General features: G+C 34.8%; 1 protein-coding gene and 1 pseudogene across 5 annotated transcripts in view; both read right to left on the bottom strand.

Annotated features, from left to right (window-relative positions):
• CTNND2 (catenin delta 2) overlaps positions 1 to 21,827 on the bottom strand; it is a 1,206,354-nt gene that overhangs the window by 936,870 nt on the left and 247,657 nt on the right. The gene's annotated exons all lie outside the window — the stretch shown is intronic.
• On the bottom strand, positions 1,765 to 3,597 carry LOC138154131 (large ribosomal subunit protein eL22 pseudogene; annotated as a pseudogene).

Here is a 21,827-nt window from a genome sequence, read left to right on the forward strand (position 1 = left end):
ATATAATTTGCTCAGATAAACAGAAGAGGAAGTAAAATAATTAAACAACCCCATCTCAGAAAAAGAACTTGAATGTGTCATCAATGAACTCCCCAGGATAAGCTCTCCAGTGCCAGATTGATTTAGAAGTCAATTCTATCAAACATTTAAAGAACAATTAACTCCAATACTGTATAGTCAATTGTCTATATTGGGAAAATTGGTGGAGTCCTACCAAATTCTTTTTATGATACAGATTGGTACTAATACTAAACTGGGAAGAGCCAAAACAGAGAGAGAAAATTATTGACCAATTTCCCTAATGAATGTAGATGCAAAAATTTTATATGAAATGTTAACAAAAAGATTATAGCAATTTATCACAAGAATAATAGACCTTGATTAGGTAGGAATGTAGGACTGGTTCAATATTAAGAAAATTATCAGCATGATTGATAATAGCAATAATAAAACTAACAAAATATATGATAATCTCAATACATTCAGAAAAAGCTTTTCACAAAATGCAACACCTATTCCTATTAAAAACACTAAAGAGCACAGGAATAAATCAAGCCTTCCTTAAAATGCCAAGTAACATCTACCTAAAATCTTCAGCAAGCAATATATGTAATGGCAATAAGCTAGATGCATTTCCAATAAGATCAGGGGTGAAACAAGGATCTCTATTATCAACATTGCTATTCAATATGGTACTAGAAATGTTAGATTTATCAATAAGAGAAGAAAAATATATTGAAGGAATTTGAATAGGCAAAGAAAAAACTAAGTTATTATTCTTTGCAGATGATATGATGATATACTTAGAGAATCCTAGAGAATCAAGTAAGAAAAAAAAAAACTACCTGAAACAATAAACAACTTTACCAAAGTTGCATGATATAAAATAAACCAACATAAATCACTGGCATTTCTCTATATTAATAATGAAGTACAATAGCAAGAGATAGAAAGAGAAATTCCATTTAATGTTATTATAGACATTATAAAATATTTGGGAGTCTGCCTGACAAAACAAACCCAGGGGCTATATGAACACTATTACAAACACCTTTCATACAAAGTCAGATCTAAATAATTGGGGGAAAAAAAAGCATTAGGTTCTCACAGATAGGGCGAGCTACTATAATAAAAAATGACAGTTCCACTTAAATTAATTTACTTATTCAATGCCATACCAATCAAACTACTAAAAGTTATTTTATAGAGCTAGAAAAATAATATAAAAACTCTTCTGGAAGAACAAAAAGTCCAGAATATCAAGAGAATTAATGAAAAAAAATGCTAGAGAAGGTGGTCTTACCATATCAGATCTTAAATCATATTATAAAGCAGCAATCATCAAAACTACTCGGGGCTGGTTAAGAAATAGAGGGATAGATCAGTGGAATAGGTAAGTACACAAGACACAGTAATCAGTGATTATAGCAATCTAGGGTTTGATAAACCGAAGACCTCAGCTTCTGAGACAAGAACTCACTATTGGACAAAAACTGCTGGAAAAAAAAAACTGGAAAATTGTGTAGCAGAAACTAGGCATAGAGCAATGTTTGACATAGTATACCAAAATAAATCCAAATGGGTACATGATTAAGATATAAAGACTGATACTACAAACAAATTGGAGGAGCAAGGAATAGTTTATCCGCCAGATTTATGGAGAATGGAGGATGGAGGAATTTGCAACTAAACAAGAGATAGAGAACATTGTGAAATTCAAAATGGATAATGTTAATTACATTAAATTGGAAAGTTTTTTTTGGTTCAAATTTTATTCAAGATCATATACAAAACGTTTCCAGACCCAAGAGGGTTTAACCCTCCTCCTCTTCCTCCTCTTCGTCCTGGTTGATCTGGAAGTACCTTAATTCGTAACTCTCCTTGCTATTGGCCACCACCCGAAGCCAATCCTGAAGATGGTTCTCTTTAAGTATTTCTTTGTCAGGTACTTCAAATACCTTTTAGAAAACGGCACTTCTGACATCACGGTGATCTTGCTCTTCTCTCAAAGGTCACAACTCCGTCCCGAGGTTGCCGGCCTTTCCATTCACTTTTATTCGTTCTTGTAAAAACTGTTCGAAATTAGCTGCATCCATCATAATCCCATCTTCCACAGGATTGGTACAATCCAGGGTAAATTTGAGGACTTGCTTCTTTTTTTTTTTTTTGCCGCCCTTCGTCACAGAGACTTCTTCACGGGGGCCATGGCGATGGAGGAGCCAGAAAGGGACCTACAAGCACCGCACAGGCGCAAAACCCTCTGCGAGCCCTCCCAAAATGCCAAATTGGAAAGTTTTTGCACAAAGTCAATGCAACCAAGAGGGTTGTAGAAAACTGGGAATTTTTACAACTACTGTCTCTGATAAATGCCTCATTTCTAAAATACATGGAAAACCAAGTAAGATTTACAAGAATTCAAGTCATTCCCCAATTGATAAATGGTCAAAGGATATGAACAGGCATTTTTCAGAGGAAGAAATTAAACTTATCTATAGTTGTATGAAAAAATGCTCTAAATCGCTATTGATTAGAGAGATGCAAATCAAAAAATTCTGAGGTACCACATCACAACTATCAGATTGGCTGAAATAACAAAACAGGAAACTGATAAATGTTGGAGATGTGGAAAAGTTGGAACACTAATGTATTGTTGGAGTTGTGAGCTGATCCAAACATTCTGGAGAGTAATTTGGAACTATGCCCAAAGGGCTATAAAAATATTCATACCCTTTGATGCAACAGTAGCACTTCTAGGGCTGTATACCAAAGATATCATAAACATGGGAAAAGGTCCCACATGTACAAAAATATTTAAAGTAACTGTTTTTGTGTTGGCCAAGAACTGGAAATTGAGGGGATGTCCATCAATTGGGGAATGACTGAACAAGTTGTAGTATATGAATGTAATGGAATACTATTGTGCTATATGAAATGATGAACGGGCAGATTTCAAAAAACCTGGAAATACTTATATGAACTGATGTTAGTGAAATGAGCAGATCCAGGAGAACACTGCACACAGTAGCAATTACAGTGTACAATGACCGATTTTGTGAGACTTATCCCTTTTCAGCTATGCAAGGACCTAAAACAATTCCAAAGGGCTCATGATGGAAAATGCCATCCACATCTGGAGAAAGAACTATGATGACAGAATGAAGAGTAATGCAGAGTATCTACTGCACTACCAGCTGCTTCTCGTAAAGAAATAATTATAAAATAATGGAGAGTTCTTTGGAATGATCCGATAACTAAACAACAAAGTTCTGGGTTTTCTTAATTCTACTTTCCTGAAAATAAATATCACCCAGAAGGGAATGGAAAGCTGGAGGAAGTGATACTCAATAAAAAAAATGTGTTACGAAAGAGAACCAAAAATATAATATAATAAATATAATATAATATAAGAAATTTCCAAGTCAAAAATTTGTGGCAAAAGTGAGGGATACCTGGTAGACAGGCCATGGATTCCATTAGAATCCTCAATACTGTTTGTGTATACACACATTCATATTTATGTATACATACATATTCATATTTATGTGCACATGTGCATGTATTCTCAATCAGGATGGTACTTTATATATATATATATATCCATATTTATATATTCTGTAAATGTAGCTAATGCCACTATTACCAGTTTGACTTTCTGAATTCATATAGAGATATCTCTATCCAATAGACAAAGATATTTGTTTCCCTATATGAATAGAAGACTTGTAATGGTTTTTAGGGACAAGAAAAAATTTCAGTGAACAATAGCTTTTTCAGTATTTTAACTTATCAAAAGCTATTGGGCATCCTTGAACTGAAGACTTCATAGCTTTCACAGAATTTCAGATAATGGGTAAAATCTTGTACTAAACAACATCAAAAAAATCAAAATTGAAGGGAGGCAAGTACTTGTGGGAGTTCAACATGTTTTCCAATACAAATCAAAGAAGACATGATTTCAGGTGAATGTCCTTTTCTGGGGGAAACTTCACATCTAAAAAACCCATGTAAATATCCATTCCAACTATAATATAAATTACTCAGCTTGATGAGCATTAGAACTAATCTTCAACAGAGAAATTGGCCTTTTTAGAATGTCTAGCAGTAAAATTCTGCTTTGCAATATAAAATTCTTTCGTTTCTTCTTCTGGGATCTTTTAATAGATTATAAAAGATGAGAAACATCTTTTTGAGAACAGTGTTGCTTGTATTTTGATTGTAATACCTGAGTCCATGATAACACTAAAAGGAGAAACTCTGAGTTCCATAAGCAGCACAGTAGCTCAGTTTTATTAAATTTTCCATTTCAATTATTACATTGACATGGTATCTGTCCATATATTCCATTCCATAAAGATTTACTGAATGTATGTCGCATAAAAAGCATGTGCCAGATTGAAGAAAATAATGCCAAGAGAAATTATACATGATCTCTATTCTCAAGGATTTTCAATATTTAAAAACTTATGTTCTGACTCTGGAATTTCATCTTGTGTCATAGCATGTATTAAGGAAGGTAAAATAGCAGAAAGAACAGTTGTGGGTCAGTCAGTTTGATAGAGGTGATAAAACAGACATACAGAGAAAGAACAGATTTGAATCATTAACATCTCTAGTATTTTCTATAGACATTCAGAGATTGAAAATAGAAGATATTGAAAATAAAGATACAAAACTATATTTTGATCAGAAGTAAATACTCTCATCTTTATAAGTAAAATATATAAGGAAAGGGAGAAATAGAACTTTTCATTCCCTGAAGATTAAAAAGTAAAATTTATATAACACTTTGCAAAGCACTTTACAAATATTATTTTATTTCATCCTCTCAATATCCTTGGGATTTAGAAATTTTCATTATGCCCATTTTGCAGAGAGAAAACTGAGTCAGATAAAGTTACATAATTTGCCCAGAGTCACACAGCTGTTAAGTGTAGAGGTAGGATTTGAATTCAGATCTTCCTGATTCCAAGTTCCTCGCTTTATCTACTGTGCCATCTAACTGCCTGGGTAAAGAAAGAGAAATATCAAACTCAGAGAAGTCTTCTGAAATAATTCAGCAATCACGTAATGTCTTAACATTTTGCCGTGATATTTTGGGGAGGATATATATTTTAAATTATTAAAAAAAACCTCTCCTTAAGAAAAAAGACAAACTACATCAATTACTTTATATCTTATGACAAAAAATGTAAAAAAAAAGGGAATTATGAGGAAAAAATGAACATTTTTTAGTTCATATCTAAAACCCAAAGATTAGACTCAGAGAAAATGTACAGGAACTAATTAGCTAAGAAGCATATACCATAGCCTAACAATCTTGTTCTGACCTGATCTCCAAAGGTCACCTAACAGTGGTGGGAAGGCAGTTTACATTCGTAGTCAGTTCAAAGCATGGCCTCTGTTGACGTGTGCTAAAGGAACATTAATTATGAAGATGGTTTTCAGAAAAAATAAATGGTAATGGAAACTGGTGTGATACATACAATTTTTCACTCAGGACCACAAACATATGTCAGCTGATAAGACGTTTTGAGAGGCAACTTGGTAAACTAGGCCGAGCATTGTACTTGGAAATAGGATATCTGAGTGTGATTTCCTGTTCTGCTCCTCAGTAGCTATGTAAAGCCAGATAAATCCCTAACCCTCTTTTAGTATCACTTTCTGCTTTTATAATATCAGCATCATGCTTCACAAGTCAATTAATTGCAAGCATAAACAAATTATAGATAAATATATATGTATGTGTTTAATTCTTATATGTGTTTAAATCTTAAAGTGCTCATAGATATGAGATTATTGCCATTAGTCTTGCCAAATTCAATTTAGTATTTATGAACCTGAAAAGAGTCTTTGACAGGGGTGGGGAACCTGTGGCCTCAAGCCCACATATGGCTCTCTAGATCCTCAAGTGTGAACTTTGACTGAATCCACACTTTACAGAAGAAATCCCTGTAGCCTCCTGGCCACAAGATAATAAAAGGATTTGTTCTGTGAAGTGTGGATTCAGTCAAAGGGTAGCACTTGAGGACCTAAGTCCACATGTGGTCTCAAGACTGCAAGTTCCCCATCCCTGATCTATGATGTCTTTTTGTATAAATTTAGGCATTATCATACGATATAAATATATAAACCAAAGTAGTATATGTTAGAGGAACAATAAAATACCAAGTTCTAGATCATCTAAGACCTTTGCTTTACATCTAAGACCTTATTGATAACTAAAATAACAATAATTTAAAATTAGAAAAGGTGATAGTAATATGTTCTCCAAGAGTCTTTAGAATAAATTGTCATTTCCTGAAAAGACTTAGCTGTGATTCAATGTAGAGAGCAGAAAAATGCATTTAACGTCAGATGACAACTTATATAGCATCCTAATTCCATGCTTCGGCTAATAGTTTGATAAGGTCATAAACTTTTAAAATTAACTCACCAACCAAACCATCTGTAGGTAGGTGTGAGTTATCTCTCATACCATGATTGCTGCCTTTGGGAATAGACTCAAGTGCACCGTGACCTATTTCTTTGGGGTATTTAATATTTTAAACTTATACAGTCTTCTCTTTTCATTGAAATGTTCAGACACTTGTCAAAGTGTCAGATAAAATAAGATAAAACAAATATTGTGCCCTGAAGTTGTACATAATGTTGTTCTGCATTATATTAATTTTTCACTCTTTTCTGCTTGCTAAGAAAAACAATGATGTGTGATGTAAAAGTTAAAAGTTACCAAAAATTAGGGCAGCTAGGTGGTGTAGTAGATAGAACATTGGCCCTGGAATTTCATTTATATATATATATATATATATATGTATATGCAACTTGGTTATGGCATATAATTTAATAAGATAATTAGGTTTTTAAGAGATTAAATTGCTCATGAATGAACTACACACACAAACAAAGAAACACAAAATTCTCCCTCCTTCCAGTTTTTCCTCACTGAGTTCAAATCCAGCTTCAGACACTGGACACTTACTAGCTGAGTGACCCTGGGCAAGTCACTTAACCCTGACTGCTTCACCCCTCCCCCCCAATGCTTTTAAAAGTTCTCAATAATTCAAAGTTATGTAGGGGTACCAGAGATAATTTAAATTTTTTTTCCTGATTAACCAAAGAATGTATACTCTCTGAAAAAGTACAGATTCATTTTAAATGATATATTCATCATATGTACTTGTTATAAATTCCCTTCTGATTTTATATGTTAGTTGAACTACTAATTTGATTTTTATGTTTCAAATAAGGGGATTTTTATCAGCTGGTATGAAGGATAAATAGAATTTCAATAAACAACATATGAAGAGAAAGAAAAGTATGAAGCATAATTTGGTTAAAAACAGAAAGTAGTTTATTTTGGATAGATACTTGGTAGTACATACAGGAATACATTAATAACCTAATTCATTAGGCAATAAAAAAGCATTGACAGTTATTATGCAGGATGAACAATGTGAACAAAGCTGTATTTAAGAAGACTAACACTGGGACGTCTAGGTGGCGCAGTGAATAGAGCACTGGCCTTGGAGTCAGGAGAACCTGAGTTCAAATCCAGTCTCAGATACTTAACACAAAAACTAGCTGTGTGACCTTGGGCAAATTACTTAACCCCAATTGCCTTCCAAAAAGCAAAAACCAAACCAAAACAACAACAACAAAAAAACACATTAAAAAGAATTAAGAAAATTTTAGGGGCAGCTAGGTGGTGGAGTGAGTAAAGCTTGGGTTCCAGAGTCAGGAGGACCCAAGTTTGGTTCTGGCCTCAGACACTTAACACCCACACACACACACACACAGAAAAACTAGCCTTGTAACCTTGGGCAAGTTACTTAACAGCAATTGCCCTCCTAAAAGGCAAAAAAAAAAAAAAAAGAAGAACAAGACTAACACAAGTAGGGAAGGTATTTAGGTAGGTGACATTATGAAGGCTTCAACTCAGTTGGTAACAGTAATGATTTCTTTTGACAAAAACCAAGTGGCTGCACTGTGATAGATGATATGGTTATTCACATAGTGATAGATGGTACAGATAGAAAGAGGTGGAAAGGGAGATAGATTGGAGGTGACTTCTCTAAGATCACAGTCATATAGCTCTCTAGTTAGGGTCAGGGTCAGAATTGAAATCCATCTTGCTGACAACAAACCAAGTGCTAGTCTCACTATACCATACTGCCTTCCTAAGCAGCCCATGTTCATTTTTAAATATTAATTGAAATGCCTAGTCCAACTTCTCTTTGGTAATTAAATTTTTTTTAGTGCACATGAGGATATCAAGTTTATTTCACCATAATTTCCAAGTAGATTTCTACATTAATACCTTTTGCCCCTGCTAATATAACAAAACAAGGAAAAGGCTAGGTACAACACTAATAATTTTATTAATCTTAAAAAACTGAGGGAAAACAAGTCCCTGCCACATGTTACTGGTTTCAAAACAATGACATGGAAATCATTACACTTTACTTTTTCCTTTCAAATAATATTTGATCAAGTTAATTTATTGGATGACTTTACTTTTTTTTTTTAATCAATAAAATCATAAATTAATGAGTAGAAGAAATTCATTGAAGTCTTTTAATAAATGTATTTTTCTTCTAAATTTGGGATTGAAATGTTCATTTCTTGGCTATATGTTAAATCTAAAATTCAATTTGAAAAATATTACAATTTGCATTTTGAATTACACATTATCTTCTTACTCTTGAATAGGAAATTTAAACTAACTTTTAAATCTAATATCTCTCAAAACTTAATATATTTTGAATTTATTTTAAAATTGTAAGTCCAGTTGTTAAAGTGGTTAAGAACATTTAGCACAGTGCCTGGCACATAGTAGATGCTATATATATTCAATCCTCATTATTTGCATGTTTAACTTTTTGACTTCAAACATTTACATGATTTTATTAGTAACTTCATTTTCACTTTCATATTACCAACTACACACATTTGTGGCTATGAGCAGTAGAGACAAAAATCAGAGGCACAATGGGTGAAAGTTAGTGGATTGACTGGTATCCTACCAGGTGCTTCATTGGTGTTATTTAGGCCAATCACACTAAAGATCATCCGATACATTTGCTGCATATTTTAATTGAGATACCAGCACAAAATCTTACAGAATTCTAGAAAGAAGAAAAGTTTTTATGTTACCAATTTTATTTTGTATACTGTATTTTATGGGTTATTTTCTAGTAACTGTGTTTGGAAAAGTACACAATGTCAGAATTGATGTTTTGTTCAGAAATTATATGCATAAAAGTTTATTTGAAGTAATATATAGTGAAAGATTCCAATTTTTGTTGGCCTAGGGAACCTAACCCCATATGTCTAACAGTTTAGATGTATCAATATTAGCCTTCTATTCTTTTGTGTCATTTTCTAAGAACATTTTCCCCATGAAAGTTTTGGATTCACAATTAATGATTATCATCATCATTATCATCACCATCAATCACAGGGTTGTAGGAAAATATTTTCAGCAACTATTTCTGAAAAAGATTTTATATCTAAAATTCATGGATTATCAAAAATAATTAAGAATGAGGATCATTTCCCCTTAGATAAGTTCTCAAAAGAGATGAAAAATGGTTCTTATGAGAGCTATTCAACATTTTAAACATCTATGGACAAATGCTACAAAACACTTCATATCAAAAATAAACAAATAAAATAATATACAAAAAATTAAAAACAAAATGATTCTGGGGTTTCAAATTGCATCCATTTAATTCTTAAATACAGCGAGAAATGAAAACAATTGATGTTGAGGAGATCGAAGGAAGAAAGACCTAGAGATAGAAGTGGGAGGAAGGCCTATATGTACAAAAATATTTATTTCACCTCTTTTTGTGGTGGCAAAGAAGTGGAAAATAAGGGGATGTCCATCAATTGGGGAATGGCTAAATAAGCTGTGGTATATGAATATAATGGAATACTATTGTGCTATAAGAAATAAGGAGCAGACAGATTTCATATTTACCTGGAGAGACTTATATAAACTGATGTGGAGAGAGAAGAGCAGAACCAGGAGAATTTGTACACAATTACAGATACAACGTATTTGTGATGACCAATTTTGATAGACTGGACTCTTCTAAGCAATGCAAGTTTATAAGGCAACTCCAAAAACTCATGATGGAAGGAGATGTCTACATTCAGAGAAAGAACTAGAAAAAACAGGGTTTGAATACCGACTGAAGCAAACTACCTGCTCTCTTTCTTTTTCTTGTTTGGTTTTGTTTCCCCTTTCCCATTGTTCATTCCATCTGTTACAATCTTTCTGTACAACCTGAAAAATGTCTAATGTGAAAGTATTTGCAAATCATATACTTGATTGCATGCCAAAATGGGGGGAGGGGAGAGGAGAGAAAGGGGGAAATTTGAAACTCAAGTGTTTGTGGAACTGAATCTTGCAAACTAAAAGTAAACAAAAAAAAAATAATAAAGACAAAAAATAGTGGGAGTAAAAAGTATGGGAGCCATAAGGAGTTCTATCTCTTTTTGGAATTATGAAAAATAAAACTAAAATATCTCTACTCTTTGTCTTGGTATCATCATAGCAAGTATGCCCCCAAAAAGTGGAAGATAGAAGGGTTTTATATAAATACAGTATATGAAAAAATTTAGAACAATGTTTTTAGTGGTAGTAAAGAAATATAAACAGAGGGAGTTCCCAACAATTTTGGAATAGTTTAACAAAAAATGTCTTACAGATTTAATGGACTAATATTGTATCCTGAGAATTATTGTCTCTGAGGAGTTTGGAAAAACAGAGTGATATAAGTAAAATCAGGGGGAAAATATTTATAAGGGAAACAATAGCATAAATGGGAAACAGATTCAAATGTAATTGAGTGTGTCATAATTCAAATGGAGAACAAATTAGAAAAAAAGAATTCCCTCTATTGAGGCAGTATATTGTAGGTATGGAACTCTGCATATTATGTCACATCTGGTTGAGGCATTGGTCGATTTTTGTTGAAGTTTATGTCTATACCCATGACTATATCTATATAGATATTTTGTTGTTGTTCAGTTTCCGTCATGCCCAGCTCTTCAAGATCACATTTTGGTTGCTTTTTTTGTATGCAAAGATGCTGATGTGGTTTGCCATTTCCTTCTCCAGCTCATTTTACAAATGAGGAAACTGAGATAGAGGGCTAAATGATTTGCTCAGGGTGACATAGCTGGTAACTCTCTGAGGTCAAATTTCAGGTCAGGAAGACATATCATCCTGACTCCAGGTCTATTACTGTATTCAAACGTGGCATATATCTGGCTCTAAAATATAGATAGATATATGCACACATATATAGATATAGAAGAATATATAGGTATTTCTCTATATAGATATCTATTAGATAAAGCTATTGATATTAAATATGTATATGTACATATTTAATTTGTACATATTTAATAATGAAAGCTCTATCTAGACATAAAAATTAGTTACAAAGGGAGCCTCAATGATTAGGGGTTATGGGGGATGTATATTCAGAAATGAATATTATATAAAAACCCAAAGTCCTCAATACAATTGAAAAATATGAAGAAAGGTAGCCTAGGAGTACCAGATTTTAAACTATATTCCAAAGTGGTACTAAGAAATAGAGTGGTGGATCAATGGAATACATTAGGCATACAATACATAGTAGTCAAAGATCAGAGTAATCTAGTGTTTCCTAAACCCCCAAATCTAAGCTTTTGGGGGAAATAACTCATTATTTGATGAAAATGGCTGGGAAAAGTAAAAAGCAGTTTGGAAGAAACTAGGAATAGAACAACATCTCACACCACATACTAAGTTAAGGTCAAAATGATTAAATGATCTAGATATAAAATATGTCATAAGTAAATTAGGAGAACATAGAATAATATACCTGCCATATCTATGGCTAAGAGAAGAGTTTATGACCAAATAAAAGATATAGGATCATGGGAATAAAGGTGAATAATTTTAGTTGCATGAAACTAAAAAGGTTTGCACAAACAAAACAAATACAGCCCAAGTTAGAAAGAAAACAGGAAAAAGTTGGGTGGGGGAATCACAAGAAGTTTCTCTTATAATGGTCTCATTTCTCAAAGGTATAGGAAACTGAACCAAATGTGTAAAAACAGAAGCCATTCCCCAAGTGATAGATGATCAAAAGATATGAACAGTTTTCAACAGAAGAAATCAAAGTTGTCAGCAGTCACATGACAAAATGCCTGAAATCACTATTAATTAATGAAATGCAAATTAAGATAACTCTGAAATACTATCATATGGGATAACATGACAGAAAAGAAAACTGACATATGCTGGAGGTCATGTGGAAAAATCGTGGCATTAATGTGTTGTTGGGGGATTTGTAAATCGGTCAAAAAATCCTGGATAACAGTTTGGACCTATGTCTAACGGGATAAAAAAATATGAATATCCTTTGAACCAGCAATACCAAAGTTAGATCTATATCCCAAAGAGATTAAATAAAGGGAAAAGGATAAATTTGTACAAAAATATTTATCAGTTCTTTTTGTGGTGGTAAAGAATTGGAAATCAAGGGGATGCCCATCAGTTGGGGAATGGCTGAATAAATTTTGGTATATGATTTTAATTAAATCATATTTATTATAAGAAATGATGAGCAGGATAGCTCCAGAAAAAACCTGGGAAGACTTATATTAATTCCTATAAGATGAAGTGAGTAGAAGTAGGAAAAAAATGTACACAGTAAAAATATCAAAAGGATGATCAACTTTTAAAGACAGCTACTCTGATCAAAATAATGATCAAAGATAATTCCAGAGGACCCATAAAAATGCCATCTACCTCTGGAAATAGAACTGATGAAGTCAAAATACATATTGAACCATCTTTTTAAAAATATTCCTTATTACACTTTTTAGTGGCTTTTTTTTTGCCAAGATGGCTCATATGGAAATATATTTTGCATGGCTTTACATGTATAACTAATACCATATTTCTTGCCTTCTCAAAAAAAAATGGAAAGATGAGAGAGGAAGATAATTTGAGACTGAAAAAATGAAAACAATGAATGTTCTTTTTTACATGTAATCTGGAAATATTTAGCAAAAATATAAAAATCTATTAAAATAAAGCTAAAAATGTCTGATCCCCACACATAATTAAGCAAACATTATACTTCAAGAGATATAAAAGGATTGAACTATTATCAGAGTCTAATTAGTATTAGAATGGGGACCGATGCAAAATGAATGTTTGGCAGAAGGAAATCAGTAAAAATTTAAAGCATGTCATAGATTATTTCCAAACCCTTTTTATTTTGTATAACAAATAAAAATAATAATTATCCTACTTAACTACAATCATACAAAATCTACTAATAGCCTACGGAAAACAAGTTTATTACTACTTAGATTGTTGTTTATGGGGATAAATATATCTTCCTTTTTCATAGTGGAGTTTTATTGGAAAGATAGTGTACTCTCAATGTACCCAGAAGATTTAAAAAATATCCATTTTAACATGTCAGTACGATAATGACTATAGTTTTGACAGCAAGTTAAATATTAGTTTAATTGTAAATTTCACTCTATATTGAATTTTGTAGCACAGGGAGTCTATGTTTGTTGCTGAGTGATGGCTTAATTTATTTTTAACGAGAACTTGAAAGATTTTTCCTGTGATTGTAACTGAAAACAAAGTGAATGAATTTGATGGAAACAGAACTCCTGTGGAGCTAAAACTAGTAGAAAATTAAGCAACAAACCCACAAAACTATTGTTTAGGTTCTGATTTGTAGAGAATGACAGACAAATTCATGGAGTTCTGTGTTGTTCCCTGAGGACTCCAGTCTTTCTTTCTTTCTTTTTTTTTTCTAGCTCCATTTTCACATACTTCTGTATAATATTATCAAAAATGTTTTTTTTTTCCCTTCTAAATTGTATCAGTTCTGGAAGTTATTTTCTTTTCAACTGGAATGTAAACTTTTTAAAAGCAGGTTCTATTACCTTATACTTAGTATATGACAACTTATAATATCCAGCACAGACATAGACATACTGATTCATTAGTTGAAACAAAATGGCTTTTCTGTCAGTTGAAAGGTAAAAACACAAGCTCTTAAATTAATTTTCAATAATTCATTTTTGTTACCTTTCTGCAAAAGAATAGATCAACAGAATTCTCATTATCAATGAGTAATCCCATTGCTAAAAGAAAAAAAGCATATAATTATATACCTATAATAAGCTTAAAATTGTAAAAATGACCTCCAAGCACATTTTAATAATTTGATTTTGAACATAAATACCTACTGCTAAAATGTAGTGTTTTAAAAGTAATTTTGCTATAATAACCTGTTAAATCATCTTAGTAAGTACCATTAGATGAAATAAACAAAAAATATATCAGTCATTATCATTATTCTAATCACTCCTAAGCATTATTATATAGATATTAGCAAGACTGAGTGAAAAACTACAAAATTTCTGCTGACATTTCTTAATAATTTTTGTCTGTATTTATTTGCTATGTATGCATAAATGCTAGTGCACATACACGACATATGAATGTTTATGTTTACATGAACATATATGTATACATCAATAAGCATATGTAAATACATAAATTATATGTACGTGGATATTCACACACACACACACACACATATATATATTATTACTTTTCCATGTAAGATACTTTAGCCTAACATACATAAGAAGCAGTTAATAATTTTTTGCTAAATTACTGTTGAAATAAATTTTTTGCAATGATATTGTCACATTAAACTAGCACTCTCTCTATATATACATGCATACAGACATATGATAAACACACACATAGACACATATTTGGGATTCGAGAGGAGATAAAATTCCTTCTTGATCCTAGTCATTAAGTTTATTTCAGATCTAAAATGCTGCAGTTTGAGACTTGGAATAAGAGGTGACCAGAGTATATAGTTTCAAACTTCCCCCCATTCTCAAGGAACTATAATTCCCAAGCTCTTATCTGCTATGAGGGAAAATGTCTTTGGCAAGTTTCAGTTTCTATCTTCACCTCTCTCCAAGGATAGAAATTCTTATGTCTATTCTTGTCCTGTTAGTCTTATTGTTCCTTTAGGGTGTTGCACATCTAGTAATTCAATTCAATTCCCCTCAGTATAAGAAAGGCTATCATAAAGGATGCCAAGCTAATTTTAAATAACTCACATTCAGTGATGTACATACATATATACATTCTAGAAGGAAGGGAACAATGGCAGCAATAATAAATTCATGAAGGAGGGATGAAACAAATAGTAGTAGGAGTTGGGGGCATAGGGAAATTGATTTTAGTTCCTTGGAAAAACTTAGTGTGTAGGAATTAACAAATAGGGGTAGGACATTCCAGACACAAGGGAATGGCATTAAATCTTTATGAATTACATGTAAAAGAATCATTAACATTTTAAAAAATGAGTAAAATTCTCTCTCTCCCTTTCACCTCTCCCCCTTCTTTGAGAAGGCAAGCACTTTGATTTCTGTAATAGATGTGAATTTATTCCAAATATATTTTAATAGTAATGGAATTTAAAGATCCCCCTGTATTGCCTTGGTTTTCCAGCTGAGTGTTGAAACCCAGAGCTTGTGAATCCCACTTGCGTGATGGACTTGTGTAATGTGATAGTAATGGAATATAAAGATCCCCCTGTATTGGCTTGGTTTTCAAACTGATTGTGTTAAAACCCAGAGCTTGTTAATCCCACCTGTGGGATGGACTTGTTGATGTGAAAACAAAGTCCTGAACTGGGAGGAGCTGGTGACATAGATTTGGAGAGACAAGAGAGAGGCAGAAGAACTTTTTGGAAGCAGCACCCTCGTGGAGGCAGAGAGAGACTGAGAGGATTGCTGAGGGCCACTTTGAGGCTTGTTTTTCAGTAGATACTTCTTGATTGGCCAGTGGGTCCAGAAGGTTGTTACATTCTCTGAGCCAGGAGAAGGGTATATAAGCCCTGATGTGTAGCTTTGTTTTGGGGCTCACTTTGAGAAGTGTTCTGTGATTTGATATGGATTCTGGGAAGCCGTTGTCCAGAGCCCCCCGGCTTTGAAAAACCCAGATGTTGATTTGGTATGGATGTAATGGTTGGACAGTTTGGAAAGCTGTCTACTTGATCTGTTTTTGTCTTGATACTTCTGCCTGTATACTTTGAAGTTCGGGTCGCTGACCTTTTTCCCCTGAACGAGGTAAACGATATGTGTTTGATTGATTAAAGTAAGCTTGTTAACCCATTTTGAGTTGCTTTCCTTTAACAAAGCAGATGCAAGAACCTGTGGTGGCAGCAAACCCTGAGGATGCTTGGGGTGCTTGCTGCTACAACTTGTTGACATGAAAAGAAAGGGCTGGACTGGGAGGAGCTTGGGCCATGGGTTTAGAGAAGACCCAAGCAGAGAGAGGCAGAACTTTTGAGAGCAGCATCATGGAGGCAGAGAGAGAAAGAGGGCTGCTGAGGGTCAGTTGGAGTTGCCCAGGACATTTAAGAGCTGCCGCCCAGAGCTGCCAAGGACTGAGGAGACATGACTGTGATGCCGGTATTTTGTCTGTCTGTTTTGATATTGTTTTGCCAGATTCATTCACTGGTGAAGGACAGTGCTGTTGTTGCAGAGGTCCTGGAACCTTGCTGTTGGTTTAGAAGCCTGAAGAAGGATTGTCTTGTATATTTACAGAAATCTTGGAAGAGGGTATTGCTGATGTTTTCTGGGGTCATGAGACTGTTCTGCAGGCTTAGAGTGAATTGATGAGGACATGGGCAATGTATATTGTGGCTTTTGTTTATTTTATTGCCCCAGTGCCTGCATATCTCATTTTCCCAATTACATGTAAAATAGTATTAATAATAGTGTCTGTGTATATATATATGAGTATTTGATTTTAAAACTTTGAATTCCAGATTCATTCCCTTCCCCCACTGGGAAGACAAGCAGTTCATTGTACATGTGTGGCTAATGCAAAACATTAACATAGTAGATATATTGTAAAAGACTGACTATATTTCCCTCCATCCTATCCCACCTCCCACTTGTTCTATTCTCTACTTTGATCCCATTCCTTTTCAAAAGTGGTTGCTTCCAACTTCCCTCCCCCACAGCCTGACCTCCCGTCCATCACCCCCCCCTCATCCCCTTCCACCCCTACTCTCCTGGAGGGTGAGATACCCTATTTAGTGTGTATTTCATTCCCTCCTCAAGCCAAATTCAATGGGAATAAGTTTGACCCATTCCCTTTCGCCTTCCTATTCTTCCCCTCCATTGTAGCCATTTTCCCTTGCCTCTTCTATATGAGATAGTTTACCCCATTCTGTCTCTCCCTATCTCCTCTCATTATTTTCCTCTCTCACCTCTTAATTTCACCTTTTAAGTATCATCCCTTCCTGTTAAATTGGTCCTGTGACCTCTGTCTATGCATACCTGTAAACATATATACACACATTCACATAAGTATTCATATGCCCATATACCCTCATATATATATTCCCTTCAACTGCTGAGAAAAGTTTCATAAGTTACAATTATTGTTTTTCCATGTAGGAATGTTAATAGTTCAACTTTGATAAGTTCCTTATGATTTCTTTACCCTGTTTCCCTTCTCATGCTTCTCTTCCTTCTTGTATCTGAATGTCAAATTATCTATTCAACTCTGTTTTTTTTTCAGCAAAAATGCTTGAAAGTCCTCTTTCTACTGAATGACCATATTTTCCCCTGAAACATGATACACAGCTTTTCTGGATAGGTGACTCTTGGTTTTAATCCCAGCTCCTCTGACTCCGGAATATCATATTCCAAGCTCTTTGATCCCTCAGTTAGAAGCTGCCAGATCCTGGGTTATCCTGATTGTGTTTCCACAATATTCAAATTGTTTCTTCCTGGATGCTTGTAATATTCTCTCCTTAATCTGGGAATTCCAGAATCTGGCTATAATATTCCTAGGAGTTTTCTTTTTGGGATCTTTTTCAGAAGGTGATCAGTGGATTCTTTCAACTTTTATTTTGCCTCGTGGTTCTAAAACATCAGGGAAGTTTCCTTTGAGAACTTCCTGAAGGATGATTTCTAGGTTCTTTCTTTGATCATAGCTTTCAGGTAGTCCAATAATTTTTAAATTATCTCTCCTGGATCTATTTTCCAGGTCAGTGGTTTTTCCCATGTGATATTTCACATTGCCTTCTATTCTTTCATTTGTTTAGATCTGTTTAAAGGCATATTGATTTCTCATAAAGTCATTAGCTTCCATTTTCTCCAATCTAATTGTGAATCAATGATTCTCCTCAGTGAGCCTTTGAAATTTTTTTTCCATCTGGCAAATTTGGCTTTTTTAAGGCATTCTTCTCCTCATTGCCTTTTTGAGCCTCTTTTGCCATTTGAGTTAGTCTATTTTTTAAGGTGTGATTTTCCTTAGTCAGGCTGTTGACTCTTATTTCATAATTTTCTTGCATTGTTCTCATTTCTCTTCCCAATTTTTCCTCCACTTCTCTTATCTGCTTCTTAAGGCCCTCTATGGCCTGTAACCAGCTCGTATTTTCCTTTGAAGCTTTTGGTGCAGGTGTTCTGACTTCACGGTTTTCCTCCTGTTCCATGCTTTGCTCCTTTTTGTCCCCAAAGTAGGAGTGTAATGTTGGAATATTCTGTCTGCTTTGTTTCCTTTGTCTGGTCATGTCTCCCCTCAGTCACTTGACCCCTGGGCTTTTTGCCACAGTAGGACTCTGCCACCAGACAGGGGAGCTTTCGTCCCAAACGCTGGGGTTTTCTCAGCTCCCGGAGGTATTAGATGGGTGCCCTCTCTGAGGTCTCCACACACTCTGGCAAGCTGGACACACACTCTAGGACCTCCACCTTAGACTGCAATCCAGATCCAAGCAGTTTAAAGCAAGAGAGATTACCCCTCAGTCTGGTGCTTGGTCCCCCTACACTCTGCAGGCCAGGAGCGGAAGCTGCCATGTGGCACTGGCTGGCTGTGCCAGCGGCTTCTTACCCCAGGGGCAAAAGCCACAGACTCCCACTTACTGGGTCCCAAAGTCCAGACTGCACTGACCTCTCACTTTGTCCATGTGTTGATAAATCTGGAATGGGCCACAGCTGCTGCTGATCTGGAGTCCCTGGTCAGGCCCACCCTGGGACTAAAGCCTTGGCATGGGGCTGGGCTTGGCTCCCAGAGTGCTGGGCTGGCTGATTCCTGCCAGCCTTCTGGGGTGCCCTCAACAGGAGGTTAGCTTTTTTGTATCATTTTGTGGGTTCTTCAGCTCCAAAGTTTGTTTAGTGTCCCCTTTTTACATGGATTGGGGAATGTGGAAGCCGGAGCAGCAGGGAGGTCCTGCTTCTACTCTGCCATCTTGACTCCACCCCGTATTGTGGCTTTGTTAAGTTTTATCTCCCCAGGAACAGAGATTGCTGAGAAGTTGCCTGGGGTCAAGATGAAGCAAAGACCTGTCTTTGGGAATTAAATGTTGTGCTTATATCTTATCCTTGCTGTAGCTCTTTGGTAGATGGCCTTTTTGCTCTCCACTCCCCCTTTTGAGAAAGTGCTTGGCATTAACTGATGATAATTATAGTTCAGTTGTGATCCAGGGGTGAGAAACTTACCCTTTTTGTGCTCTGTGATTGACCAAATGAATATACTTTGTTTATGATTGGAAACTAATCTTAATCTCCATTTGACAAGAGAGACTTTGTGATTGACTAAATGAATATACTGCGCAGGGGTGGAGTAGTGCTTGGAAATTATTGAATCACACTTGGTGAATATTGTATTTTGATTTTCTCTGTTCTGTGAATGTTTTGCGTTAATTTGTCACTGAATAAAATGGACAGTTACTATGCTGGTGTTCTGAATCTTGGAAGTTGCCTTTGCTAGGCATTACATATATTTCCGTATTAACCATATTGTGAATGAAAACACAAACTAAAGTTTTAAAAAAATATTTTTGCTTTTTGGAGGGCAATTGTGGTTAAGTGATTTGCCCAATGTCACATGGCTAGTATTTTTGTCAAGTGTCTGAGGCTGGATTTGAACTCACGTCCTCCTGACTTCAGGGCTGGTGCTCTATTCCCTGAACCACCTAGTCATCCCACAAACCAAAGTTTTAAAGAAGTATGCTTCAATCTGAACTCAGAATTCATCCATTCTTTCTCTGGAGGTGGATAGCATTTTTCATCATTGGTCCTTTAGAACTGTTGTGGATTTCTGTCTTGATCAGAGTAGCTAAATCTTTCACAGTTGATCATCCTTATAATATTGCTGTTAGTATATATAATGCTGGTTCTCTTTGCTTCTTTCATCATCAGTTCACATAAGTCTTCCCACTCTTTTCTGAAACCATCCTGCTCATCATTTCTTAAAAGAAAACAGTAGTATTCTATCACAATTATACATCACAGTTCATCCAAACATTCCCCAACTAATGAGCATCTGTTGAATTTCCAATTCTTTGACACTACAAAAAGAGCACTTTCCTGTTTTCCTTATAATTTTGGCTTCATTAGTTTTGTTTGGTCAAACCCTTTTTTAATTTCATGTAAACAAATTTGTCTAGTTTACTTCCTGTAATTGCCTCTTATTTTTTTTTTTTTGGTCATAAATGTTTCCTTTATCCCTAGATATGACAGGTATATTTTTCTATGCTTCCTGAATTTACTTATGTCGTTACCCATTTATATATAAGTTATGTGCCAATTTTGACCTTATCTTTATATACAGTGTGAGATGTTTGTCTATGCCTAATTTCTTTTTGGCTTTTCCAGCAATTTTTGTCAAATATTGTGTTCTTATCCCAAAAGTTTTGATTTGGAGGCTCTTCAAACCCTAAATAACTACAGTCATTCACTACTATGTATTATGTACTTAATTTATTCCATTGATCCACTGCTCTGCTTTCAAAATTCCAGTGAGACAATGAACTTTTCAAGATCTCAACAGATATAAGAAAATTGTAATTATTGTTGTTTAGTTGTTTCAGTCATGTACAGTTCTTTGTGACTCCATGGACCTCTGCCCATGTGGTTTTCTTGGCAATGATACTGGAATGGTTTGCCATTTCTTTCTCCAGTGGCAAACAAAAGTTAAAGGACTTGCCTGAGGGCACACTGCTAGGAGGTTTCTGAGGAAGGTATTTATGATTCCAAACCCATTGCTCTATGCACTGTGCAACCTAGCTGCCCCAAGTAAATATATACAACTCTCATTTTTTCTCCCAAGTTTTAAAGCCCTATCTCCAAATGCCTCCTGGATATCTACATTTGCAAATCCCAAAGGCATCTCAAATGCAACATGTGTGAAATAAATTTATCTTTCCAAAAACTGTATCTCTTTTCCTTACTTCTCTGTCTAGATGATACCATAATTAGTCCAGTCATTCAAATTCACATTATATGAGTCATCCTCGACTCTCATACTCTGATATTCGATGAGTTCCCAAGTCATGTTGATCTAACCCTTCAACATATCTCTTATCAATCCCCTTTTCTCTACTCACACTACAACCATCTTAGTTCAGGACCTCATCAACTCAAACCTAGACACTTAACAACAATTCAATTGTTCTCCTTGTATCCATTTGTATCCATTCTCTCCTTCCTCTAATTCATCCTTCACTGAGCTTCCAAATTGATTCCAAACATGCACTACCTCCTAGAATTGCATCTAAGATAAAACACAAGTGCCTTTATTTGAAATGGAAAGCCCTTCACAATAGAGGTCCTGCCCATTTTTCTGAGGTGATTATACTTCATTCTCTCTCATACATTATATGTTCTAGACAAATGGTCCCACTTGTTTTTCCTTGTAGAGTATGTTTCAGACCTTGTCTCTGTCCAATTGCACAAGCTGTCAT

Source organism: Petaurus breviceps, unplaced genomic scaffold (assembly GCF_028583685.1).
Source record: "Petaurus breviceps papuanus isolate PSGF00001 unplaced genomic scaffold, PetGlider_PUasm1.0 151, whole genome shotgun sequence".
Lineage (NCBI taxonomy): Eukaryota > Metazoa > Chordata > Mammalia > Diprotodontia > Petauridae > Petaurus > Petaurus breviceps.